The sequence below is a fragment of the Pseudophryne corroboree genome, chromosome 11 (assembly GCF_028390025.1).
Source record: "Pseudophryne corroboree isolate aPseCor3 chromosome 11, aPseCor3.hap2, whole genome shotgun sequence".
In the NCBI taxonomy this organism is placed as follows: domain Eukaryota; kingdom Metazoa; phylum Chordata; class Amphibia; order Anura; family Myobatrachidae; genus Pseudophryne; species Pseudophryne corroboree.
Genome location: NC_086454.1, coordinates 179,335,183 through 179,354,359, shown reverse-complemented (window position 1 = coordinate 179,354,359; position 19,177 = coordinate 179,335,183). Strand labels below are relative to the sequence as shown.

The following is a 19,177-nucleotide window of genomic DNA, read 5'->3' as shown; positions in this document are numbered from 1 at the left end:
GCACACAGCTTGTCAGTGAAACAACATTAAGGTAGTTGTGGCCGAGTGGTTAAGGTGATGGACTCGAAATCCATTTGCTTTTCAAGCTGGTTTAAAAACGAAATGCATTCAAGATGAAGAGAATCAAAGCATGTTATGTTTAAGAATTGAGTTCTCAATGTCAGCTTAGCTCACCTACATATATATCCTGTTTTACAATGGACTTCTTTTTAAACCATATAATCTCAGACAGTGTCTTCCTGCATTCTATGTACATGCTTGTGACCTTGTATAAATGTTTCCCAGTGGCAACTTATGCATGCAGATTCTTTCTATCTGGACTTACAGCTGTAGAGATGTAATGAAAGGTAAGAAATAATGTCTGGTAATCAACAAACTATTAATTGTGCAGTGTCAGTTGTTATAATTCCAAACTTTATTAAGGAATAGACCATAAGTTCTCAAACTCAGTCCTCAGGACCCCACACAGTGTATGTTTTGCAGGTAACCCAGCAGGTGCATAGGTGTATTAATTACTTACTGACACATTTTAAAAAGTCCACTTGTGGAGCTAATTATTTACTTGTGGTTCTGCTAGGAGACCTGCAAAACATGCACTGTGTGGGGTTCTGAGAACCGAGTTTGAGAACCTGTGGAATAGACCAATGAAAAACCTAATATATTTTAAATGATTATTATTTGATAAAATGTCCGTAAAATGTACAATACAGTTCATGAGCACTAGTGTTGGCATGGTGTGATGTTAAAGGCTCTGATTTCTAATTAATTTAGTACAAGATCAAATGTCCTTGACACCTATGTTTGATATTAAACTATACTAGCTATTATATGTCACAAAGTTTACATATTAATATTGAAGCAAATTAAAATAAAATGTATCAGATATTTCTGCCAACAGGAAAAATGTTTTGATTTCCAAGTAGCACCATCCAATTGAGGACAGGTAGTTGTGGCCGAGTGGTTAAGGTGATGGACTTGAAATCCATTGGGGTTTTCCCGCGCAGGTTCAAATCCTGCCAGCTACGTACTGCTTTTTATGCATGTAGAAAGCTAAGCTCATTTGTCCTTGATAACTTTATTTTCCATGAAACTAAAGTAGCTTTTACATTTCCCAAAGTATAACTTACTGTAAAAGCTAACAAAAAAGGAAAACATTGATTTTGTACACAGCTTGTCAGTGAAACAACATTAAGGTAGTTGTGGCCGAGTGGTTAAGGTGATGGACTTGAAATCCATTTGCTTTTCAAGCTGGTTTAAAAACGAAATGCATTCAAGATGAAGAGAATCAAAGCATGTTATGTTTAAGAATTGAGTTCTCAATCTCAGCTTAGCTCACCTACATATATATCCTGTTTTACAATGGACTTCTTTTTAAACCATATAATCTCAGACAGTGTCTTCCTGCATTCTATGTACATGCTTGTGACCTTGTATAAATGTTTCCCAGTGGCAACCTATGCATGCAGATTCTTTCTATCTGGACTTACAGCTGTAGAGATGTAATGAAAGGTAAGAAATAATGTCTGGTAATCAACAAACTATTAATTGTGCAGTGTCAGTTGTTATAATTCCAAACTTTATTAAGGAATAGATCATAAGTTCTCAAACTCAGTCCTCAGGACCCCACACAGTGTATGTTTTGCAGGTAACCCAGCAGGTGCATAGGTGTATTAATTACTCACTGACACATTTTAAAAAGTCCAATTGTGGAGCTAATTATTTACTTGTGGTTCTGCGAGGAGACCTGCAAAACATGCACTGTGTGGGGTTCTGAGAACCGAGTTTGAGAACCTGTGGAATAGACCAATGAAAAACCTAATATATTTTAAATGATTATTATTTGATAAAATGTCCGTAAAATGTACAATACAGTTTATGAGCACTAGTGTTGGCATGGTGTGATGTTAAAGGCTCTGATTTCTAATTAATTTAGTACAAGATCAAAAGTCCTTGACACCTATATTTGACATTAAACTATACTAGCTATTATATTTCACAAAGTTTACATATTAATATTGAAGCAAATTAAAATAAAATGTATCAGATATTTCTGCCAACAGGAAAAATGTTTTGATTTCCAAGTAGCACCATCCAATTGAGGTCAGGTAGTTGTGGCCGAGTGGTTAAGGCGATGGACTTGAAATCCATTGGGGTTTCCCCGCGCAGGTTCAAATCCTGCCAGCTACGTACTGCTTTTTATGCATGTAGAAAGCTAAGCTCATTTGTCCTTGATAACTTTATTTTCCATGAAACTAAAGTAGCTTTTACATTTCCCAAAGTATAACTTACTGTAAAAGCTACCAAAAAAGGAAAACATTGATTTTGCACACAGCTTGTCAGTGAAACAACATTAAGGTAGTTGTGGCCGAGTGGTTAAGGTGATGGACTCGAAATCCATTTGCTTTTCAAGCTGGTTTAAAAACTAAATGCATTCAAGATGAAGAGAATCAAAGCATGTTATGTTTAAGAATTGAGTTCTCAATCTCAGCTTAGCTCACCTACATATATATCCTGTTTTACAATGGACTTCTTTTTAAACCATATAATCTCAGACAGTGTCTTCCTGCATTCTATGTACATGCTTGTGACCTTGTATAAATGTTTCCCAGTGGCAACTTATGCATGCAGATTCTGTCTATCTGGACTTACAGCTGTAGAGATGTAATGAAAGGTAAGAAATAATGTCTGGTAATCAACAAACTATTAATTGTGCAGTGTCAGTTGTTATAATTCCAAACTTTATTAAGGAATAGACCATAAGTTCTCAAACTCAGTCCTCAGGACCCCACACAGTGTATGTTTTGCAGGTAACCCAGCAGGTGCATAGGTGTATTAATTACTCACTGACACATTTTAAAAAGTCCACTTGTGGAGCTAATTATTTACTTGTGGTTCTGCGAGGAGACCTGCAAAACATGCACTGTGTGGGGTTCTGAGAACCGAGTTTGAGAACCTGTGGAATAGACCAATGAAAAACCTAATATATTTTAAATGATTATTATTTGATAAAATGTCCGTAAAATGTACAATACAGTTCATGAGCACTAGTGTTGGCATGGTGTGATGTTAAAGGCTCTGATTTCTAATTAATTTAGTACAAGATCAAAAGTCCGTGACACCTATATTTAATATTAAACTATACTAGCTATTATATTTCACAAAGTTTACATATTAATTTTGAAGCAAATTAAAATAAAATGTTTCAGATATTTCTGCCAACAGGAAAAAATTTTGATTTCCAAGTAGCACCATCCAATTGAGGTCAGGTAGTTGTGGACGAGTGGTTAAGGTGATGGACTTGAAAACCATTGGGGTTTCTCCGCGCAGGTTCAAATCCTGCCAGCTACGTACTGCTTTTTATGCATGTAAAAAGCTAAGCTCATTTGTCCTTGATAACTTTATTTTCCATGAAACTAAAGTAGCTTTTACATTTCCCAAAGTATAACTTACTGTAAAAGCTAACAAAAAAGGAAAACATTGATTTTGTACACAGCTTGTCAGTGAAACAACATTAAGGTAGTTGTGGCCGAGTGGTTAAGGTGATGGACTTGAAATCCATTTGCTTTTCAAGCTGGTTTAAAAACGAAATGCATTCAAGATGAAGAGAATCAAAGCATGTTATGTTTAAGAATTGAGTTCTCAATCTCAGCTTAGCTCACCTACATATATATCCTGTTTTACAATGGACTTCTTTTTAAACCATATAATCTCAGACAGTGTCTTCCTGCATTCTATGTACATGCTTGTGACCTTGTATAAATGTTTCCCAGTGGCAACCTATGCATGCAGATTCTTTCTATCTGGACTTACAGCTGTAGAGATGTAATGAAAGGTAAGAAATAATGTCTGGTAATCAACAAACTATTAATTGTGCAGTGTCAGTTGTTATAATTCCAAACTTTATTAAGGAATAGATCATAAGTTCTCAAACTCAGTCCTCAGGACCCCACACAGTGTATGTTTTGCAGGTAACCCAGCAGGTGCATAGGTGTATTAATTACTCACTGACACATTTTAAAAAGTCCAATTGTGGAGCTAATTATTTACTTGTGGTTCTGCGAGGAGACCTGCAAAACATGCACTGTGTGAGGTTCTGAGAACCGAGTTTGAGAACCTGTGGAATAGACCAATGAAAAACCTAATATATTTTAAATGATTATTATTTGATAAAATGTCCGTAAAATGTACAATACAGTTCATGAGCACTAGTGTTGGCATGGTGTGATGTTAAAGGCTCTGATTTCTAATTAATTTAGTACAAGATCAAAAGTCCGTGACACCTATATTTAATATTAAACTATACTAGCTATTATATTTCACAAAGTTTACATATTAATTTTGAAGCAAATTAAAATAAAATGTTTCAGATATTTCTGCCAACAGGAAAAAATTTTGATTTCCAAGTAGCACCATCCAATTGAGGTCAGGTAGTTGTGGCCGAGTGGTTAAGGCGATGGACTTGAAATCCATTGGGGTTTCCCCGCGCAGGTTCAAATCCTGCCAGCTACGTACTGCTTTTTATGCATGTAGAAAGCTAAGCTCATTTGTCCTTGATAACTTTATTTTCCATGAAACTAAAGTAGCTTTTACATTTCCCAAAGTATAACTTACTGTAAAAGCTACCAAAAAAGGAAAACATTGATTTTGCACACAGCTTGTCAGTGAAACAACATTAAGGTAGTTGTGGCCGAGTGGTTAAGGTGATGGACTCGAAATCCATTTGCTTTTCAAGCTGGTTTAAAAACTAAATGCATTCAAGATGAAGAGAATCAAAGCATGTTATGTTTAAGAATTGAGTTCTCAATCTCAGCTTAGCTCACCTACATATATATCCTGTTTTACAATGGACTTCTTTTTAAACCATATAATCTCAGACAGTGTCTTCCTGCATTCTATGTACATGCTTGTGACCTTGTATAAATGTTTCCCAGTGGCAACTTATGCATGCAGATTCTGTCTATCTGGACTTACAGCTGTAGAGATGTAATGAAAGGTAAGAAATAATGTCTGGTAATCAACAAACTATTAATTGTGCAGTGTCAGTTGTTATAATTCCAAACTTTATTAAGGAATAGACCATAAGTTCTCAAACTCAGTCCTCAGGACCCCACACAGTGTATGTTTTGCAGGTAACCCAGCAGGTGCATAGGTGTATTAATTACTCACTGACACATTTTAAAAAGTCCACTTGTGGAGCTAATTATTTACTTGTGGTTCTGCGAGGAGACCTGCAAAACATGCACTGTGTGGGGTTCTGAGAACCGAGTTTGAGAACCTGTGGAATAGACCAATGAAAAACCTAATATATTTTAAATGATTATTATTTGATAAAATGTCCGTAAAATGTGCAATACAGTTCATGAGCACTAGTGTTGGCATGGTGTGATGTTAAAGGCTCTGATTTCTAATTAATTTAGTACAAGATCAAAAGTCCTTGACACCTATATTTGATATTAAACTATACTAGCTATTATATTTCACAAAGTTTACATATTAATATTGAAGCAAATTAAAATAAAATGTATCAGATATTTCTGCCAACAGGAAAAATGTTTTGATTTCCAAGTAGCACCATCCAATTGAGGTCAGGTAGTTGTGGCCGAGTGGTTAAGGTGATGGACTTGAAATCCATTGGGGTTTTCCCGTGCAGGTTCAAATCCTGCCAGCTACGTACTGCTTTTTATGCATGTAGAAAGCTAAGCTCATTTGTCCTTGATAACTTTATTTTCCATGAAACTAAAGTAGCTTTTACATTTCCCAAAGTATAACTTACTGTAAAAGCTACCAAAAAAGGAAAACATTGATTTTGTACACAGCTTGTCAGTGAAACAACATTAAGGTAGTTGTGGCCGAGTGGTTAAGGTGATGGACTCGAAATCCATTTGCTTTTCAAGCTGGTTTAAAAACGAAATGCATTCAAGATGAAGAGAATCAAAGCATGTTATGTTTAAGAATTGAGTTCTCAATCTCAGCTTAGCTCACCTACAGATATATCCTGTTTTACAATGGACTTCTTTTTAAACCATATAATCTCAGACAGTGTCTTCCTGCATTCTATGTACATGCTTGTGACCTTGTATAAATGTTTCCCAGTGGCAACTTATTCATGCAGATTCTTTCTAACTGGACTTACAGCTGTAGAGATGTAATGAAAGGTAAGAAATAATGTCTGGTAATCAACAAACTATTAATTGTGCAGTGTCAGTTGTTATAATTCCAAACTTTATTAAGGAATAGACCATAAGTTCTCAAACTCAGTCCTCAGGACCCCACACAGTGTATGTTTTGCAGGTAACCCAGCAGGTGCATAGGTGTATTAATTACTCACTGACACATTTTAAAAAGTCCACTTGTGGAGCTAATTATTTACTTGTGGTTCTGCGAGGAGACCTGCAAAACATGCACTGTGTGGGGTTCTGAGAACCGAGTTTGAGAACCTGTGGAATAGACCAATGAAAAACCTAATATATTTTAAATGATTATTATTTGATAAAATGTCCGTAAAATGTACAATACAGTTCATGAGCACTAGTGTTGGCATGGTGTGATGTTAAAGGCTCTGATTTCTAATTAATTTAGTACAAGATCAAAAGTCCGTGACACCTATATTTAATATTAAACTATACTAGCTATTATATTTCACAAAGTTTACATATTAATATTGAAGCAAATTAAAATAAAATGTATCAGATATTTCTGCCAACAGGAAAAATGTTTTGATTTCCAAGTAGCACCATCCAATTGAGGTCAGGTAGTTGTGGCCGAGTGGTTAAGGTGATGGACTTGAAATCCATTGGGGTTTTCCCGCGCAGGTTCAAATCCTGCCAGCTACGTACTGCTTTTTATGCATGTAGAAAGCTAAGCTCATTTGTCCTTGATAACTTTATTTTCCATGAAACTAAAGTAGCTTTTACATTTCCCAAAGTATAACTTACTGTAAAAGCTACCAAAAAAGGAAAACATTGATTTTGTACACAGCTTGTCAGTGAAACAACATTAAGGTAGTTGTGGCCGAGTGGTTAAGGTGATGGACTCGAAATCCATTTGCTTTTCAAGCTGGTTTAAAAACGAAATGCATTCAAGATGAAGAGAATCAAAGCATGTTATGTTTAAGAATTGAGTTCTCAATCTCAGCTTAGCTCACCTACAGATATATCCTGTTTTACAATGGACTTCTTTTTAAACCATATAATCTCAGACAGTGTCTTCCTGCATTCTATGTACATGCTTGTGACCTTGTATAAATGTTTCCCAGTGGCAACTTATTCATGCAGATTCTTTCTAACTGGACTTACAGCTGTAGAGATGTAATGAAAGGTAAGAAATAATGTCTGGTAATCAACAAACTATTAATTGTGCAGTGTCAGTTGTTATAATTCCAAACTTTATTAAGGAATAGACCATAAGTTCTCAAACTCAGTCCTCAGGACCCCACACAGTGTATGTTTTGCAGGTAACCCAGCAGGTGCATAGGTGTATTAATTACTCACTGACACATTTTAAAAAGTCCACTTGTGGAGCTAATTATTTACTTGTGGTTCTGCGAGGAGACCTGCAAAACATGCACTGTGTGGGGTTCTGAGAACCGAGTTTGAGAACCTGTGGAATAGACCAATGAAAAACCTAATATATTTTAAATGATTATTATTTGATAAAATGTCCGTAAAATGTACAATACAGTTCATGAGCACTAGTGTTGGCATGGTGTGATGTTAAAGGCTCTGATTTCTAATTAATTTAGTACAAGATCAAAAGTCCGTGACACCTATATTTAATATTAAACTATACTAGCTATTATATTTCACAAAGTTTACATATTCATTTTGAAACAAATTAAAATAAAATGTATCAGATATTTCTGCCAACAGGAAAAAATTTTGATTTCCAAGTAGCACCATCCAATTGAGGTCAGGTAGTTGTGGACGAGTGGTTAAGGTGATGGACTTGAAATCCATTGGGGTTTCTCCGCGCAGGTTCAAATCCTGCCAGCTACGTACTGCTTTTTATGCATGTAGAAAGCTAAGCTCATTTGTCCTTGATAACTTTATTTTCCATGAAACTAAAGTAGCTTTTACATTTCCCAAAGTATAACTTACTGTAAAAGCTACCAAAAAAGGAAAACATTGATTTTGCACACAGCTTGTCAGTGAAACAACATTAAGGTAGTTGTGGCCGAGTGGTTAAGGTGATGGACTCGAAATCCATTTGCTTTTCAAGCTGGTTTAAAAACTAAATGCATTCAAGATGAAGAGAATCAAAGCATGTTATGTTTAAGAATTGAGTTCTCAATCTCAGCTTAGCTCACCTACATATATATCCTGTTTTACAATGGACTTCTTTTTAAACCATATAATCTCAGACAGTGTCTTCCTGCATTCTATGTACATGCTTGTGACCTTGTATAAATGTTTCCCAGTGGCAACTTATGCATGCAGATTCTTTCTATCTGGACTTACAGCTGTAGAGATGTAATGAAAGGTAAGAAATAATGTCTGGTAATCAACAAACTATTAATTGTGCAGTGTCAGTTGTTATAATTCCAAACTTTATTAAGGAATAGATCATAAGTTCTCAAACTCAGTCCTCAGGACCCCACACAGTGTATGTTTTGCAGGTAACCCAGCAGGTGCATAGGTGTATTAATTACTCACTGACACATTTTAAAAAGTCCACTTGTGGAGCTAATTATTTACTTGTGGTTCTGCGAGGAGACCTGCAAAACATGCACTGTGTGGGGTTCTGAGAACCGAGTTTGAGAACCAGTGGAATAGACCAATGAAAAACCTAATATATATTAAATTATTATTATTTGATAAAATGTCCGTAAAATGTACAATACAGTTCATGAGCACTAGTGTTGGCATGGTGTGATGTTAAAGGCTCTGATTTCTAATTAATTTAGTACAAGATCAAAAGTCCTTGACACCTATATTTGACATTAAACTATACTAGCTATTATATTTCACAAAGTTTACATATTAATATTGAAGCAAATTAAAATAAAATGTATCAGATATTTCTGCCAACAGGAAAAATGTTTTGATTTCCAAGTAGCACCATCCAATTGAGGTCAGGTAGTTGTGGCCGAGTGGTTAAGGCGATGGACTTGAAATCCATTGGGGTTTCCCCGCGCAGGTTCAAATCCTGCCAGCTACGTACTGCTTTTTATGCATGTAGAAAGCTAAGCTCATTTGTCCTTGATAACTTTATTTTCCATGAAACTAAAGTAGCTTTTACATTTCCCAAAGTATAACTTACTGTAAAAGCTACCAAAAAAGGAAAACATTGATTTTGCACACAGCTTGTCAGTGAAACAACATTAAGGTAGTTGTGGCCGAGTGGTTAAGGTGATGGACTCGAAATCCATTTGCTTTTCAAGCTGGTTTAAAAACGAAATGCATTCAAGATGAAGAGAATCAAAGCATGTTATGTTTAAGAATTGAGTTCTCAATCTCAGCTTAGCTCACCTACATATATATCCTGTTTTACAATGGACTTCTTTTTAAACCATATAATCTCAGACAGTGTCTTCCTGCATTCTATGTACATGCTTGTGACCTTGTAAAATGTTTCCCAGTGGCAACTTGTGCATGCAGATTCTTTCTATCTGGATTTACAGCTGTAGAGATGTAATGAAAGGTAAGAAAAAATGTCTGGTAATCAACAAACTATTAATTGTGCAGTGTCAGTTGTTATAATTCCAAACTTTATTAAGGAATAGACCATAAGTTCTCAAACTCAGTCCTCAGGACCCCACACAGTGTATGTTTTGCAGGTAACCCAGCAGGTGCATAGGTGTATTAATTACTCACTGACACATTTTAAAAAGTCCACTTGTGGAGCTAATTATTTACTTGTGGTTCTGCGAGGAGACCTGCAAAACATGCACTGTGTGGGGTTCTGAGAACCGAGTTTGAGAACCTGTGGAATAGACCAATGAAAAACCTAATATATTTTAAATGATTATTATTTGATAAAATGTCCGTAAAATGTGCAATACAGTTCATGAGCACTAGTGTTGGCATGGTGTGATGTTAAAGGCTCTGATTTCTAATTAATTTAGTACAAGATCAAAAGTCCTTGACACCTATATTTGATATTAAACTATACTAGCTATTATATTTCACAAAGTTTACATATTAATATTGAAGCAAATTAAAATAAAATGTATCAGATATTTCTGCCAACAGGAAAAATGTTTTGATTTCCAAGTAGCACCATCCAATTGAGGTCAGGTAGTTGTGGCCGAGTGGTTAAGGTGATGGACTTGAAATCCATTGGGGTTTTCCCGCGCAGGTTCAAATCCTGCCAGCTACGTACTGCTTTTTATGCATGTAGAAAGCTAAGCTCATTTGTCCTTGATAATTTTATTTTCCATGAAACTAAAGTAGCTTTTACATTTCCCAAAGTATAACTTACTGTAAAAGCTACCAAAAAAGGAAAACATTGATTTTGTACACAGCTTGTCAGTGAAACAACATTAAGGTAGTTGTGGCCGAGTGGTTAAGGTGATGGACTCGAAATCCATTTGCTTTTCAAGCTGGTTTAAAAACGAAATGCATTCAAGATGAAGAGAATCAAAGCATGTTATGTTTAAGAATTGAGTTCTCAATCTCAGCTTAGCTCACCTACAGATATATCCTGTTTTACAATGGACTTCTTTTTAAACCATATAATCTCAGACAGTGTCTTCCTGCATTCTATGTACATGCTTGTGACCTTGTATAAATGTTTCCCAGTGGCAACTTATTCATGCAGATTCTTTCTAACTGGACTTACAGCTGTAGAGATGTAATGAAAGGTAAGAAATAATGTCTGGTAATCAACAAACTATTAATTGTGCAGTGTCAGTTGTTATAATTCCAAACTTTATTAAGGAATAGACCATAAGTTCTCAAACTCAGTCCTCAGGACCCCACACAGTGTATGTTTTGCAGGTAACCCAGCAGGTGCATAGGTGTATTAATTACTCACTGACACATTTTAAAAAGTCCACTTGTGGAGCTAATTATTTACTTGTGGTTCTGCGAGGAGACCTGCAAAACATGCACTGTGTGGGGATCTGAGAACCGAGTTTGAGAACCTGTGGATAGACCAATGAAAAACCTAATATATTTTAAATGATTATTATTTGATAAAATGTCCGTAAAATGTACAATACAGTTCATGAGCACTAGTGTTGGCATGGTGTGATGTTAAAGGCTCTGATTTCTAATTAATTTAGTACAAGATCAAAAGTCCGTGACACCTATATTTAATATTAAACTATACTAGCTATTATATTTCACAAAGTTTACATATTAATATTGAAGCAAATTAAAATAAAATGTATCAGATATTTCTGCCAACAGGAAAAAATTTTGATTTCCAAGTAGCACCATCCAATTGAGGTCAGGTAGTTGTGGCCGAGTGGTTAAGGTGATGGACTTGAAATCCATTGGGGTTTCTCCGAGCAGGTTCATAATCCTGCCAGCTACGTACTGCTTTTTATGCATGTAGAAAGCTAAGCTCATTTGTCCTTGATAACTTTATTTTCCATGAAACTAAAGTAGCTTTTACATTTCCCAAAGTATAACTTACTGTAAAAGCTACCAAAAAAGGAAAACATTGATTTTGCACACAGCTTGTCAGTGAAACAACATTAAGGTAGTTGTGGCCGAGTGGTTAAGGTGATGGACTCGAAATCCATTTGCTTTTCAAGCTGGTTTAAAAACTAAATGCATTCAAGATGAAGAGAATCAAAGCATGTTATGTTTAAGAATTGAGTTCTCAATCTCAGCTTAGCTCACCTACATATATATCCTGTTTTACAATGGACTTCTTTTTAAACCATATAATCTCAGACAGTGTCTTCCTGCATTCTATGTACATGCTTGTGACCTTGTATAAATGTTTCCCAGTGGCAACTTATGCATGCAGATTCTTTCTATCTGGACTTACAGCTGTAGAGATGTAATGAAAGGTAAGAAATAATGTCTGGTAATCAACAAACTATTAATTGTGCAGTGTCAGTTGTTATAATTCCAAACTTTATTAAGGAATAGATCATAAGTTCTCAAACTCAGTCCTCAGGACCCCACACAGTGTATGTTTTGCAGGTAACCCAGCAGGTGCATAGGTGTATTAATTACTCACTGACACATTTTAAAAAGTCCACTTGTGGAGCTAATTATTTACTTGTGGTTCTGCGAGGAGACCTGCAAAACATGCACTGTGTGGGGTTCTGAGAACCGAGTTTGAGAACCTGTGGAATAGACCAATGAAAAACCTAATATATTTTAAATGATTATTATTTGATAAAATGTCCGTAAAATGTACAATACAGTTCATGAGCACTAGTGTTGGCATGGTGTGATGTTAAAGGCTCTGATTTCTAATTAATTTAGTACAAGATCAAAAGTCCTTGACACCTATATTTGACATTAAACTATACTAGCTATTATATTTCACAAAGTTTACATATTAATATTGAAGCAAATTAAAATAAAATGTATCAGATATTTCTGCCAACAGGAAAAATGTTTTGATTTCCAAGTAGCACCATCCAATTGAGGTCAGGTAGTTGTGGCCGAGTGGTTAAGGCGATGGACTTGAAATCCATTGGGGTTTCCCCGCGCAGGTTCAAATCCTGCCAGCTACGTACTGCTTTTTATGCATGTAGAATGCTAAGCTCATTTGTCCTTGATAACTTTATTTTCCATGAAACTAAAGTAGCTTTTACATTTCCCAAAGTATAACTTACTGTAAAAGCTACCAAAAAAGGAAAACATTGATTTTGCACACAGCTTGTCAGTGAAACAACATTAAGGTAGTTGTGGCCGAGTGGTTAAGGTGATGGACTCGAAATCCATTTGCTTTTCAAGCTGGTTTAAAAACGAAATGCATTCAAGATGAAGAGAATCAAAGCATGTTATGTTTAAGAATTGAGTTCTCAATCTCAGCTTAGCTCACCTACATATATATCCTGTTTTACAATGGACTTCTTTTTAAACCATATAATCTCAGACAGTGTCTTCCTGCATTCTATGTACATGCTTGTGACCTTGTAAAATGTTTCCCAGTGGCAACTTGTGCATGCAGATTCTTTCTATCTGGATTTACAGCTGTAGAGATGTAATCAAAGGTAAGAAAAAATGTCTGGTAATCAACAAACTATTAATTGTGCAGTGTCAGTTGTTATAATTCCAAACTTTATTAAGGAATAGACCATAAGTTCTCAAACTCAGTCCTCAGGACCCCACACAGTGTATGTTTTGCAGGTAACCCAGCAGGTGCATAGGTGTATTAATTACTCACTGACACATTTTAAAAAGTCCACTTGTGGAGCTAATTATTTACTTGTGGTTATGCGAGGAGACCTGCAAAACATGCACTGTGTGGGTTTCTGAGAACCGAGTTTGAGAACCTGTGGAATAGACCAATGAAAAACCTAATATATTTTAAATGATTATTATTTGATAAAATGTCCGTAAAATGTACAATACAGTTCATGAGCACTAGTGTTGGCATGGTGTGATGTTAAAGGCTCTGATTTCTAATTAATTTAGTACAAGATCAAAAGTCCTTGACACCTATATTTGATATTAAACTATACTAGCTATTATATTTCACAAAGTTTACATATTAATATTGAAGCAAATTAAAATAAAATGTATCAGATATTTCTGCCAACAGGAAAAATGTTTTGATTTCCAAGTAGCACCATCCAATTGAGGTCAGGTAGTTGTGGCCGAGTGGTTAAGGCGATGGACTTGAAATCCATTGGTGTTTCCCCGCGCAGGTTCAAATCCTGCCAGCTACGTACTGCTTTTTATGCATGTAGAAAGCTAAGCTCATTTGTCCTTGATAACTTTATTTTCCATGAAACTAAAGTAGCTTTTACATTTCCCAAAGTATAACTTACTGTAAAAGCTACCAAAAAAGGAAAACATTGATTTTGTACACAGCTTGTCAGTGAAACAACATTAAGGTAGTTGTGGCCGAGTGGTTAAGGTGATGGACTCGAAATCCATTTGCTTTTCAAGCTGGTTTAAAAACGAAATGCATTCAAGATGAAGAGAATCAAAGCATGTTATGTTTAAGAATTGAGTTCTCAATCTCAGCTTAGCTCACCTACATATATATCCTGTTTTACAATGGACTTCTTTTTAAACCATATAATCTCAGACAGTGTCTTCCTGCATTCTATGTACATGCTTGTGACCTTGTATAAATGTTTCCCAGTGGCAACTTATGCATGCAGATTCTTTCTAACTGGACTTACAGCTGTAGAGATGTAATGAAAGGTAAGAAATAATGTCTGGTAATCAACAAACTATTAATTGTGCAGTGTCAGTTGTTATAATTCTAAACTTTATTAAGGAATAGACCATAAGTTCTCAAACTCAGTCCTCAGGACCCCACACAGTGTATGTTTTGCAGGTAACCCAGCAGGTGCATAGGTGTATTAATTACTCACTGACACATTTTAAAAAGTCCACTTGTGGAGCTAATTATTTACTTGTGGTTCTGCGAGGAGACCTGCAAAACATGCACTGTGTGGGGTTCTGAGAACCGAGTTTGAGAACCTGTGGAATAGACCAATGAAAAACCTAATATATTTTAAATGATTATTATTTGATAAAATGTCCGTAAAATGTACAATACAGTTTATGAGCACTAGTGTTGGCATGGTGTGATGTTAAAGGCTCTGATTTCTAATTAATTTAGTACAAGATCAAAAGTCCTTGACACCTATATTTGACATTAAACTATACTAGCTATTATATTTCACAAAGTTTACATATTAATATTGAAGCAAATTAAAATAAAATGTATCAGATATTTCTGCCAACAGGAAAAATGTTTTGATTTCCAAGTAGCACCATCCAATTGAGGTCAGGTAGTTGTGGCCGAGTGGTTAAGGCGATGGACTTGAAATCCATTGGGGTTTCCCCGCGCAGGTTCAAATCCTGCCAGCTACGTACTGCTTTTTATGCATGTAGAAAGCTAAGCTCATTTGTCCTTGATAACTTTATTTTCCATGAAACTAAAGTAGCTTTTACATTTCCCAAAGTATAACTTACTGTAAAAGCTACCAAAAAAGGAAAACATTGATTTTGCACACAGCTTGTCAGTGAAACAACATTAAGGTAGTTGTGGCCGAGTGGTTAAGGTGATGGACTCGAAATCCATTTGCTTTTCAAGCTGGTTTAAAAACTAAATGCATTCAAGATGAAGAGAATCAAAGCATGTTATGTTTAAGAATTGAGTTCTCAATCTCAGCTTAGCTCACCTACATATATATCCTGTTTTACAATGGACTTCTTTTTAAACCATATAATCTCAGACAGTGTCTTCCTGCATTCTATGTACATGCTTGTGACCTTGTATAAATGTTTCCCAGTGGCAATTTATGCATGCAGATTCTGTCTATCTGGACTTACAGCTGTAGAGATGTAATGAAAGGTAAGAAATAATGTCTGGTAATCAACAAACTATTAATTGTGCAGTGTCAGTTGTTATAATTCCAAACTTTATTAAGGAATAGACCATAAGTTCTCAAACTCAGTCCTCAGGACCCCACACAGTGTATGTTTTGCAGGTAACCCAGCAGGTGCATAGGTGTATTAATTACTCACTGACACATTTTAAAAAGTCCACTTGTGGAGCTAATTATTTACTTGTGGTTCTGCGAGGAGACCTGCAAAACATGCACTGTGTGGGGTTCTGAGAACCGAGTTTGAGAACCTGTGGAATAGACCAATGAAAAACCTAATATATTTTAAATGATTATTATTTGATAAAATGTCCGTAAAATGTGCAATACAGTTCATGAGCACTAGTGTTGGCATGGTGTGATGTTAAAGGCTCTGATTTCTAATTAATTTAGTACAAGATCAAAAGTCCTTGACACCTATATTTGATATTAAACTATACTAGCTATTATATTTCACAAAGTTTACATATTAATATTGAAGCAAATTAAAATAAAATGTATCAGATATTTCTGCCAACAGGAAAAATGTTTTGATTTCCAAGTAGCACCATCCAATTGAGGTCAGGTAGTTGTGGCCGAGTGGTTAAGGTGATGGACTTGAAATCCATTGGGGTTTTCCCGTGCAGGTTCAAATCCTGCCAGCTACGTACTGCTTTTTATGCATGTAGAAAGCTAAGCTCATTTGTCCTTGATAACTTTATTTTCCATGAAACTAAAGTAGCTTTTACATTTCCCAAAGTATAACTTACTGTAAAAGCTACCAAAAAAGGAAAACATTGATTTTGTACACAGCTTGTCAGTGAAACAACATTAAGGTAGTTGTGGCCGAGTGGTTAAGGTGATGGACTCGAAATCCATTTGCTTTTCAAGCTGGTTTAAAAACGAAATGCATTCAAGATGAAGAGAATCAAAGCATGTTATGTTTAAGAATTGAGTTCTCAATCTCAGCTTAGCTCACCTACAGATATATCCTGTTTTACAATGGACTTCTTTTTAAACCATATAATCTCAGACAGTGTCTTCCTGCATTCTATGTACATGCTTGTGACCTTGTATAAATGTTTCCCAGTGGCAACTTATTCATGCAGATTCTTTCTAACTGGACTTACAGCTGTAGAGATGTAATGAAAGGTAAGAAATAATGTCTGGTAATCAACAAACTATTAATTGTGCAGTGTCAGTTGTTATAATTCCAAACTTTATTAAGGAATAGACCATAAGTTCTCAAACTCAGTCCTCAGGACCCCACACAGTGTATGTTTTGCAGGTAACCCAGCAGGTGCATAGGTGTATTAATTACTCACTGACACATTTTAAAAAGTCCACTTGTGGAGCTAATTATTTACTTGTGGTTCTGCGAGGAGACCTGCAAAACATGCACTGTGTGGGGTTCTGAGAACCGAGTTTGAGAACCTGTGGAATAGACCAATGAAAAACCTAATATATTTTAAATGATTATTATTTGATAAAATGTCCGTAAAATGTACAATACAGTTCATGAGCACTAGTGTTGGCATGGTGTGATGTTAAAGGCTCTGATTTCTAATTAATTTAGTACAAGATCAAAAGTCCGTGACACCTATATTTAATATTAAACTATACTAGCTATTATATTTCACAAAGTTTACATATTAATATTGAAGCAAATTAAAATAAAATGTATCAGATATTTCTGCCAACAGGAAAAATGTTTTGATTTCCAAGTAGCACCATCCAATTGAGGTCAGGTAGTTGTGGCCGAGTGGTTAAGGTGATGGACTTGAAATCCATTGGGGTTTTCCCGTGCAGGTTCAAATCCTGCCAGCTACGTACTGCTTTTTATGCATGTAGAAAGCTAAGCTCATTTGTCCTTGATAACTTTATTTTCCATGAAACTAAAGTAGCTTTTACATTTCCCAAAGTATAACTTACTGTAAAAGCTACCAAAAAAGGAAAACATTGATTTTGTACACAGCTTGTCAGTGAAACAACATTAAGGTAGTTGTGGCTGAGTGGTTAAGGTGATGGACTCGAAATCCATTTGCTTTTCAAGCTGGTTTAAAAACGAAATGCATTCAAGATGAAGAGAATCAAAGCATGTTATGTTTAAGAATTGAGTTCTCAATCTCAGCTTAGCTCACCTACAGATATATCCTGTTTTACAATGGACTTCTTTTTAAACCATATAATCTCAGACAGTGTCTTCCTGCATTCTATGTACATGCTTGTGACCTTGTATAAATGTTTCCCAGTGGCAACTTATTCATGCAGATTCTTTCTAACTGGACTTACAGCTGTAGAGATGTAATGAAAGGTAAGAAATAATGTCTGGTAATCAACAAACTATTAATTGTGCAGTGTCAGTTGTTATAATTCCAAACTTTATTAAGGAATAGACCATAAGTTCTCAAACTCAGTCCTCAGGACCCCACACAGTGTATGTTTTGCAGGTAACCCAGCAGGTGCATAGGTGTATTAATTACTCACTGACACATTTTAAAAAGTCCACTTGTGGAGCTAATTATTTACTTGTGGTTCTGCGAGGAGACCTGCAAAACATGCACTGTGTGGGGTTCTGAGAACCGAGTTTGAGAACCTGTGGAATAGACCAATGAAAAACCTAATATATTTTAAATGATTATTATTTGATAAAATGTCCGTAAAATGTACAATACAGTTCATGAGCACTAGTGTTGGCATGGTGTGATGTTAAAGGCTCTGATTTCTAATTAATTTAGTACAAGATCAAAAGTCCGTGACACCTATATTTAATATTAAACTATACTAGCTATTATATTTCACAAAGTTTACATATTCATTTTGAAACAAATTAAAATAAAATGTATCAGATATTTCTGCCAACAGGAAAAAATTTTGATTTCCAAGTAGCACCATCCAATTGAGGTCAGGTAGTTGTGGACGAGTGGTTAAGGTGATGGACTTGAAATCCATTGGGGTTTCTCCGCGCAGGTTCAAATCCTGCCAGCTACGTACTGCTTTTTATGCATGTAGAAAGCTAAGCTCATTTGTCCTTGATAACTTTATTTTCCATGAAACTAAAGTAGCTTTTACATTTCCCAAAGTATAACTTACTGTAAAAGCTACCAAAAAAGGAAAACATTGATTTTGCACACAGCTTGTCAGTGAAACAACATTAAGGTAGTTGTGGCCGAGTGGTTAAGGTGATGGACTCGAAATCCATTTGCTTTTCAAGCTGGTTTAAAAACTAAATGCATTCAAGATGAAGAGAATCAAAGCATGTTATGTTTAAGAATTGAGTTCTCAATCTCAGCTTAGCTCACCTACATATATATCCTGTTTTACAATGGACTTCTTTTTAAACCATATAATCTCAGACAGTGTCTTCCTGCATTCTATGTACATGCTTGTGACCTTGTATAAATGTTTCCCAGTGGCAACTTATGCATGCAGATTCTTTCTATCTGGACTTACAGCTGTAGAGATGTAATGAAAGGTAAGAAATAATGTCTGGTAATCAACAAACTATTAATTGTGCAGTGTCAGTTGTTATAATTCCAAACTTTATTAAGGAATAGATCATAAGTTCTCAAACTCAGTCCTCAGGACCCCACACAGTGTATGTTTTGCAGGTAACCCAGCAGGTGCATAGGTGTATTAATTACTCACTGACACATTTTAAAAAGTCCACTTGTGGAGCTAATTATTTACTTGTGGTTCTGCGAGGAGACCTGCAAAACA

General features: G+C 35.6%; 16 non-coding genes across 16 annotated transcripts; all 16 read left to right on the top strand.

The window, feature by feature from the left end:
• Positions 1 to 943: 943 nt before the first annotated feature.
• On the top strand, positions 944 to 1,025 carry TRNAS-UGA (transfer RNA serine (anticodon UGA)). Its single transcript has one exon. It is a non-coding gene; the product is annotated as a tRNA-Ser (tRNA).
• A 1,080-nt stretch (positions 1,026 to 2,105) lies between these two features.
• On the top strand, positions 2,106 to 2,187 carry TRNAS-UGA (transfer RNA serine (anticodon UGA)). Its single transcript has one exon. It is a non-coding gene; the product is annotated as a tRNA-Ser (tRNA).
• Positions 2,188 to 3,266: 1,079 nt separating this feature from the next.
• TRNAS-UGA (transfer RNA serine (anticodon UGA)) lies at positions 3,267 to 3,348 on the top strand. Its single transcript has one exon. It is a non-coding gene; the product is annotated as a tRNA-Ser (tRNA).
• A 1,079-nt stretch (positions 3,349 to 4,427) lies between these two features.
• On the top strand, positions 4,428 to 4,509 carry TRNAS-UGA (transfer RNA serine (anticodon UGA)). Its single transcript has one exon. It is a non-coding gene; the product is annotated as a tRNA-Ser (tRNA).
• A 1,080-nt stretch (positions 4,510 to 5,589) lies between these two features.
• On the top strand, positions 5,590 to 5,671 carry TRNAS-UGA (transfer RNA serine (anticodon UGA)). The gene has a single exon. It is a non-coding gene; the product is annotated as a tRNA-Ser (tRNA).
• Positions 5,672 to 6,751: 1,080 nt separating this feature from the next.
• Positions 6,752 to 6,833, top strand: TRNAS-UGA (transfer RNA serine (anticodon UGA)). The gene has a single exon. It is a non-coding gene; the product is annotated as a tRNA-Ser (tRNA).
• Positions 6,834 to 7,912: 1,079 nt separating this feature from the next.
• On the top strand, positions 7,913 to 7,994 carry TRNAS-UGA (transfer RNA serine (anticodon UGA)). Its single transcript has one exon. It is a non-coding gene; the product is annotated as a tRNA-Ser (tRNA).
• A 1,080-nt stretch (positions 7,995 to 9,074) lies between these two features.
• Positions 9,075 to 9,156, top strand: TRNAS-UGA (transfer RNA serine (anticodon UGA)). Its single transcript has one exon. It is a non-coding gene; the product is annotated as a tRNA-Ser (tRNA).
• A 1,079-nt stretch (positions 9,157 to 10,235) lies between these two features.
• On the top strand, positions 10,236 to 10,317 carry TRNAS-UGA (transfer RNA serine (anticodon UGA)). Its single transcript has one exon. It is a non-coding gene; the product is annotated as a tRNA-Ser (tRNA).
• Positions 10,318 to 11,395: 1,078 nt separating this feature from the next.
• Positions 11,396 to 11,478, top strand: TRNAS-UGA (transfer RNA serine (anticodon UGA)). The gene has a single exon. It is a non-coding gene; the product is annotated as a tRNA-Ser (tRNA).
• Positions 11,479 to 12,558: 1,080 nt separating this feature from the next.
• Positions 12,559 to 12,640, top strand: TRNAS-UGA (transfer RNA serine (anticodon UGA)). Its single transcript has one exon. It is a non-coding gene; the product is annotated as a tRNA-Ser (tRNA).
• A 1,079-nt stretch (positions 12,641 to 13,719) lies between these two features.
• TRNAS-UGA (transfer RNA serine (anticodon UGA)) lies at positions 13,720 to 13,801 on the top strand. The gene has a single exon. It is a non-coding gene; the product is annotated as a tRNA-Ser (tRNA).
• Positions 13,802 to 14,881: 1,080 nt separating this feature from the next.
• TRNAS-UGA (transfer RNA serine (anticodon UGA)) lies at positions 14,882 to 14,963 on the top strand. The gene has a single exon. It is a non-coding gene; the product is annotated as a tRNA-Ser (tRNA).
• Positions 14,964 to 16,043: 1,080 nt separating this feature from the next.
• On the top strand, positions 16,044 to 16,125 carry TRNAS-UGA (transfer RNA serine (anticodon UGA)). Its single transcript has one exon. It is a non-coding gene; the product is annotated as a tRNA-Ser (tRNA).
• A 1,080-nt stretch (positions 16,126 to 17,205) lies between these two features.
• TRNAS-UGA (transfer RNA serine (anticodon UGA)) lies at positions 17,206 to 17,287 on the top strand. The gene has a single exon. It is a non-coding gene; the product is annotated as a tRNA-Ser (tRNA).
• Positions 17,288 to 18,366: 1,079 nt separating this feature from the next.
• On the top strand, positions 18,367 to 18,448 carry TRNAS-UGA (transfer RNA serine (anticodon UGA)). Its single transcript has one exon. It is a non-coding gene; the product is annotated as a tRNA-Ser (tRNA).
• Positions 18,449 to 19,177: the final 729 nt, after the last annotated feature.